Raw genomic sequence first — 7,616 nt, forward strand, 5'->3', positions numbered from 1 at the left:
TGTCTCTCATACTTCAGACATATTGTCAGGAGGGATCAGTCACTGGAGAAGGATATCATGTTTGGTAAGGTGGAGGGTCAGAGAAAAAGAAGAAGACCCCCAACGAGATGGATTGGCCAAGTGACAGCATCGATGGACTCAAGTGTGGAAACATTAATGAGGTTGGTCCAGGATTGGGCAGTGTTTTGTTCTGCTGTGCATAAGGTCACTATGAGTCGGTGCTGACTCGATGGCACCTAACAACAACAACATCAAAAACTGAAAATATTCCATGAATCTAGTAGAAAATACAGAAGGCAAAGTAATAAAAACTTTTTCACCAAAACCAAACATTTTGCATGAATGAGTCACTGGGCCTAGACACTCAGGATCATGGTCTCAGAGACATCCAAGTCAACTAGCATAACTTAGTTCACAAAGACAATGTTCTACATCCTACTTTGGTAGGTAGCAAACAGAGTCTTAAAAGCTTGTGAGCAGTAATTTAAGGTGTAACCATTGGAGCAAAAAGAAGAGTGAAAGACATCAAAGATGCTTGGAAACAATTAGTCCAAAGGACTAAAGGACCATGTGAACCCTAGCCTTCACCACCCTGAGATCAAAAGAACTAGATGGTGCCTGGTTATCAATGTCAATTACTCTGAAAGGGTTCACAACAGAATTCCCTGGATAGAGTGGGAGAAAAAATGTGGAACAAAATTCAAAATAATAAAAAAGATTGAGTACTGTCTGATGGAGACTGGTGGATCCCCCAAGACTATGACCTATAGACACTCTTCAAGCCCAGAACTGCTCTCACCTCCAAGGCTCAGCTTTCAGCCAAAACAATAGACAAGCCTATAAAGTGAACAATAATACCATGATGGTATACATTCCTTAGAAAAAGCAACCATGTGAGATCAATGGTCAACTTTTGCCCTGGGATAAAGCTCATAGGCAGAAAGGGATAGAAAAGAAGGACAAATAGCCCAGTCAACACACAGAGAAGAAATGAAAAGAGAGCTGTTACATTATGCGATGTGCAATCAATACCACAAATTAGAATATATATGAATTGTTCAATGGAAATTTGATTTGCTTTGTAAACATTCACCCAAATCACAATACAAAGTTTTTAAAAAGCAATCCATTCCACCTCAGTGACTTTTCTACTCATTCTCTAACCAAAATGTGTCATTGTGCATTTATTATGAGCTAACACTGTCGTAATAAAAACAATTAGCAAATTGTGTTTTTGTTTCTAATGCAAACTGACAATGCAAAAGATGTAGCTTGATTATAAATGATGAATATATTTCACAAGTTCATTTTCAATCAGGATACTCCACTCACCACCTCTTTCCATGTATTAATACTTCCAGTTATTAAAATACATATATATATAGTTGCTATTGTTAAGTTCCAGTGCTGTCGAGTTGGTTGCAACTCACAGCAGCCTTGTAGTTCAAACTGACCTTGAGATGACACTTAACAACAACATATATATGTAGAGAGATAGAAAGACCTTAATCCTTTTTATCAAGTAAAAGACCTAAAATATAGAATTAAACATAGGCACATAATTAAACTGACATTTCACTTCTCAATGTAGAATTTGTCCTTTAGTAAAACAAATGTTTAGAAAAGTTCTAGTTTTCTTTTTCAGCTGTGTGTTTAATGCATCCATCCCTCTTCACTAGTTCATAGATTTCTTCCAGGAAAGGTAGATGACTTGAGTCTTTATCTCCTGGTTTCTATTCCATGGTACCTAGTATTTCAATCTTCAAACAGTAAGAGTTCAAATAATGCTTAATTCCTTAATTTCAAGTTAAATTTTATTGAAAATACCATTAAAAATATATTAATTTGTCTGTGCAAAGCTGTCCCTCCAAGCATCATCTTAGCAACAACTGCCCCGATTCTATAAAAGAATACTTTTTTTTTTTCCCTGTAGGCCTGTTATATGAAAGATACCATTTTCTGGGGCTACAAAATCAATATGCTTGTGACCTAAAATGTTGCTGTTGATAAGTGCCATCCAGTCGGTTCTGACTCATAGCAACCCTGCATAGGGTTTCCACGGAGCGGCTGGTGAGTTTGAACTGCTGACCTTGAGGGTCAAAACAACCTAACAGTCTAGTGCATTATCCCACAGCACCATACCAGGACTCCTGTGGCCTACAATAGAGCTACATAAATATAGGTTATACATATTATCCTTAAGATAAAGACAAAGTGTTAGGAGATTGTAGTAGAAAGAATAATTACCTCTTCTTAGGGCCCTTCTTCACGACTCAGTGAGCATTTATTCATCAGGTATATGTCTTGGTTAAGCATCTGAATTTTTATAAGGAGCACTTAACCTTACTCTCTCTCTGAGTGGCTGTCAAAGGATATTTATCTACCCTTATTAGCTATGCAGGCTTTTGCTCAACAGGTAGATTCTTGCTGGATATAATAGTGTTCAACTCCTGATGGTCCCATCCTTATTCTAAGTCCAACTGTAAGAAATAATATTTATGGAAGATTGGTTCAAGGGCATTGCTATCTATACATTGTTGTTGTTGTCAGGTGCCGTTGAGTTGGAACTGACTCATAGCAACCCCATGTACAGCAGAACGAAACAATGTCCGATCCCGGGCCAACCCCACCACCACTGCCACACTTGACGCCATCAATGAGGCCACCTAGCTGATCCATCTCATTAGGGGTCTTCCTCTTTTTCTCTGACCCTCCATCTTACCCAGCATGACAATCCTTCTCCAGTGACTGTTCTCTCCTGACAATATGTCCAAAATATGAGAGACGAAGCTTAGCCATCCTGGCCTCCAAGGAGCACTCTGGCTGCACTTCTTCCAAAACAGATCTATTGGTTCTTTTGGCAGTCCGTGGCACTTTTAATATTCTCCTCCAACACCACAACTCAAAGGCATCAATTCTTCTATGGTCTTCCTTATTCACTGGCCAGCTTTCGCATGCATATGAGGTCATTGAATAAACTAAATGCTAGCTTTGGATTCAACTAGACCCACAGAATTGTATACTGTGTGTGTTTTCATTCACTGTAGTCTTGGCTTCCCCAAATTTGTGCCTCAGCCTAAGCTACCAACCCATAGTGAGGAACATGAAGTACAATAGCCTGACAGAACTTGCTGCTGCATTTACTGCAGGGGTTGACAGTCTGCTGGGTCACACAGTAGCCTCACAAGTAAGGTCACTTAACATCAAGAAAAACATGTGTACCTCCTGTGTGAAAAGTACAAACCTAAAGCCATTCCCAATGCCTTTCTCAATAAAGGAGGAAAAGGTAGATACTTACTTTTTCCAGTCTCTTTTGCAGGGAGCTTCTGAAATGGCAGTTGCTTTCCTGATTAAAAAAACAAAGATGAGATGAGAGCTCTCTGGCTTGTCCTAACCTGTTCTCCTTGATTTGATTGTGGATGTGACACCTGGAGTTGCAGCAGCTCACTTGAGACAATGAGGCTACAAACATGATGGAAACCATCATCAAATTGGTGGCACAGGACTGCATTTGATTTCCAGCTGGTGCATCTCACGTCAGTATGGGATTTCGTGGAGCTGTAATACTGAACAGGTTTCAGTGGAACTTTCAGACTAAGATGGACAAGGAAGAAAGGCCTAATCTACTTCCGAAAATCAACCAATGAAAACCCTATGGACCAGAGGTTTCATCTGCAGCCAATCATGGGGATGGTGCAGGACTGCACAGCATTTCATTCCATTGTGCATGGAGTCACCATAGTTTGAGAGTTGATTTGATGGCAGGGGTCCTGGTGTGGCACTGTGGGTTAACGTGCTAGACTACAAACTCGGTTTGAACCACAAGGCCGGCAGTTAAAGCTCACCAGTCACGCCTTGGAAACCTGATACAGGGTCATAATGAGTGGAAACCAACACAGCAGCACTTAACAACAACAACAAGTTATGATTTACGGTACTGAAAGAGAATATTAAAAGTACCATGGACTGTCAAAAGAACAAGCCAATCTGTGTTGGAAGATGTATAGCCAGAGTGCTCCTTGGAGGCCAGGATGGTTAGACTTCAACTCTCATATTTCACACATATTGTCAGGAGGGACCAGTCTCTGGAGAAGAATGTCATGTTTCGTAAAGTGGAGAATTGGAGGAAATAGAGGAAGACTCCCTATGAGATGGATTGACACAGTGGCAGTAGCAATGGGTTCAAATGTAGCAACGATTGTGAGGTTGGCCCAGGACTAGGCAGTGTTAAGTGTTTGGTTCTTTTGTGCATAGGGTCGCTATGACTTGGTATCGACTTGTTGGTCCCTAAAAACAAGCAACAATAACAGCAAGGTTAAGGGAGCAAACAGAAGAAGTGTGAATCTTTGACAACCTGACTGAAAAACTGCCTACCTCTAAACTTCTTATGTGAGAAAAATAACACTATTTTAAAATCACTATTAGTTGGTGTTATGGATTGGATTGTGTCCTTCCAAAATCTAGGTTGCAGTTCTGACCCCTTGAGCCTGTGAATATGACCCTGTTTGGAAATAGAGGTTTTTCTTTTGTTGTTAATGAGGTTAATGAGGATCAGGGTGAGTCCTAAACCTAAACCTAATCCTAATAGAGTGGCGTCTTATAGTGTGGCACTGTAGGATAAGCACTGGACTGCTTGTCTTGTTATAATGAGATGGGATTAGTGGAGAAAGTGTCTGAGTCAATCTCTTAAAAAATATATAAATAGCAGATTAGACAAGAAGAGAAAGGAGAAGAGAGATGCCAAGTCACATGAAGACCTTCCAGAACAGGAAACTCAGAAGAGACAAGGGCCTTCCTCCAGAGCCAACTAAGAAAGTCTTTCCCTAGAGTAGACACCCTAAATTTGGACTTCTTGTCTCTTAAACTGTGTTGTTAAAGCCATCCACTTGTGGTATTTCTGTTATAACAGCACTAGATAACTAAGACAGATAACACCTACACTCTTGGTTGTCTGTTACTTGCAGCCTAATAAATCCTGACTAATATGGACAACATTGTGAAGTATGAGTATTCCAAAACTCTTAATTGTGCTCATGAGGAATCTGTACCTGGACCAAGAAGCAGTTCTAACAGAACATGAGAACACTGAATGTTTTAAAATTAAGAAAGGTGTGTGACAAGGTTGTATTCTTTCACCATACTTATTCAACCTGCATGCTGAGCAAATAATTCGAGAAGCTGGGTTATATGAAAAAAAATGTTGTATCAGGATTGGAGGAATATTCATTAACAACCTGCGATATGCAGATGATACAACCTTGCTTGCTGAAAGTGAAGAGGACTTAAAACATTTACTGATGAAGAGCAAAGAGCACAGTCTTCTGTATGGATTACATCTCCATGTAAAGTAAACAAAAATCCTCACCACTGGGCCAACAAACAACATTCTTATCAACAGAGAAAATATCAAAGTTGTCAAGGACTTCATTCTTCTTGGATCAACTATCAACTCATGGAATCAGCAGTCAAGAAATAAAAGGACGCATTGCAGTAGGCAAATCTGCTGCACAAGACCTTTTTAAAATGTTGAAGAGCAAAGATGTCAGCTTGAGGACTAAGGTGCGCCTGACCCAAGCCATGGTATTTTCAATAACCTCATATGCATGCGAAAGCTGGACAGAGAATAAGGAAGACCGTAGAAGAATTGATGCTTTTGAGTTATGGTGTTGGAGAAGAATATTGAAAGTGCCATGGACTACCAAAAGAACCAAGAGATCCATTTTGGAAGAAGTGCAGCCAGAGTGTTCCTTAGAGGCCAAGATGGCCAAACATCGTCTCTCATACTTTGGACATACTGTCAGGAGGGAGGGACCAGTCACTGGAGAAGGATATCATGTTTGGTAAGGTGGAAGGTCAGAGAAAAAGAGCAAGACCCACAATGAGATGGATTAGCAAAGTGGCAGCATCAATGGACTCAAGCATGGCAACAGTAGTGACGTTGGCCCAGGATTGAGCAGTGTTTCATTCTGCTGTGCATAAGGTCGCTATGGGTCGGTACCAACTCGATGGCACCTAACAACAACAACAACAACAACAACAACAATATTTTAATTATCAGATTGTTTGTTGTTGTTTTGTAGATTGTTATGAATCATACAATTAAGCTCAACCATAGCTTAACTTTGGCCACCAAGAAGCCTAAGGACTAAATTTAATTTATCTCTTATTAACTTACAAGACTATATGATATGCTAGTTTTTTGTCTCTGGAATTTTTATTTTGTAACCCACATTTTTCTTTTAAAGAACCTTGGTGATACAATGGTTAAGCACTCCACTGCTAACCAGAAGTTTGGGAGTTCAAATCCAAGAGCCACTCTGCAGGAGATAAACATGGCAGACTGCTTCCATAAAGATTACAATGTTGGAAACACTATGGGGCAGTTTTGGTCTTTCCTATAGAGTCTATGAGTTGGAATCAACTTGACAGCAAGTATGGTTTTTTTGGTTGTGTTTTCCTTTCACTCTAACTCTCTCCAGTATTTATTATTTTATTTTGTATGCATTTTTACAAATCACCTCAAAATTTGTTCTAGAGCACAAGGTTTGAATAAATGACCAAAAGAAAAAATAATTCATTGTCATCAAATCAATTCTGACTCATAGTAACCGTATATGACAAAGTAGAACTGCCCTCTAGCGTGCTATAGGCTATAATCTTCCCAGAAGTAGATCGCCAGCTCTTTTTCACAGCAGCTAATGGGTTCAAACTGCTGACTTTCATTCAGTAGTCAAGTGTCTATTTTTGCACCACCATTACCAGGCCTCCTGTATTTATAAATAAATAAATTTTTTAAAAAATGGAATTCCACTGGAAGATTAAGAGGTATCTGTGCTCCCTTAATTAAGTTCACTAATTGAAATAGTTCCTAAAATAGTAACTGAAGTGAATCAATAAATAGTTTAAATAATGGCTTATTAAAAATCTTGTCTCTACCAGGTTCTACACTCTGAGATCTTAAACCAGGAGGTGCATAATTGGACTTCATGAGATTCATAAAGCAAAATTTTCTTTGTATTCACAAATGAGTATTCTCCTGGGTAAAAGTCTAAGCCTTTCATCAGATTCTCAAAATTTATTAGTCCAAAAACATATTAAGAACCAGTAGGAGATGTTATCTTTACCTTTTTTGAGTCCCCCTCCCCCAAATCACCATTGTGATTAATTTAGGTTTTTGCCTTTCTATCAAGACCCTAAACTTCTGTCAGAATGTTGATACATGCATCGTTCTTAGAGTGCATACTCAATAAATGTTAGTTGACTTGGATTCATATTTAATTATTTATGCTGCATTTGGTGTGTGAGATGGCAGTCTCTGGTTAATCATTCTGGAAGCCCTGAATCCTTCAACTGCATCCCAGTGGGCTTGGTGCATTGTAGACACACAAATCAAAGCATTGTGAGGGAGGAGAGAAATCATTCCCTTCTAGGTAATGCATTTTTCATGAGAAATCAGTCATCATAGAACCGTTGAACCGGGGCTTGCTCTCATTCTTTCTCTTCCTCCTTTGCCTCCTTCCTTGTCTCTCACCATGTTTCCTTCTGCTTTATTACATTGTATTGGATGATTTTACTTTTTCCTTCCTTCATTTATATATATATATATTCAACAAGTA

The sequence above is a fragment of the Chrysochloris asiatica genome, unplaced genomic scaffold (assembly GCF_000296735.1).
Source record: "Chrysochloris asiatica unplaced genomic scaffold, ChrAsi1.0 scaffold00376, whole genome shotgun sequence".
In the NCBI taxonomy this organism is placed as follows: Eukaryota; Metazoa; Chordata; class Mammalia; order Afrosoricida; family Chrysochloridae; genus Chrysochloris; species Chrysochloris asiatica.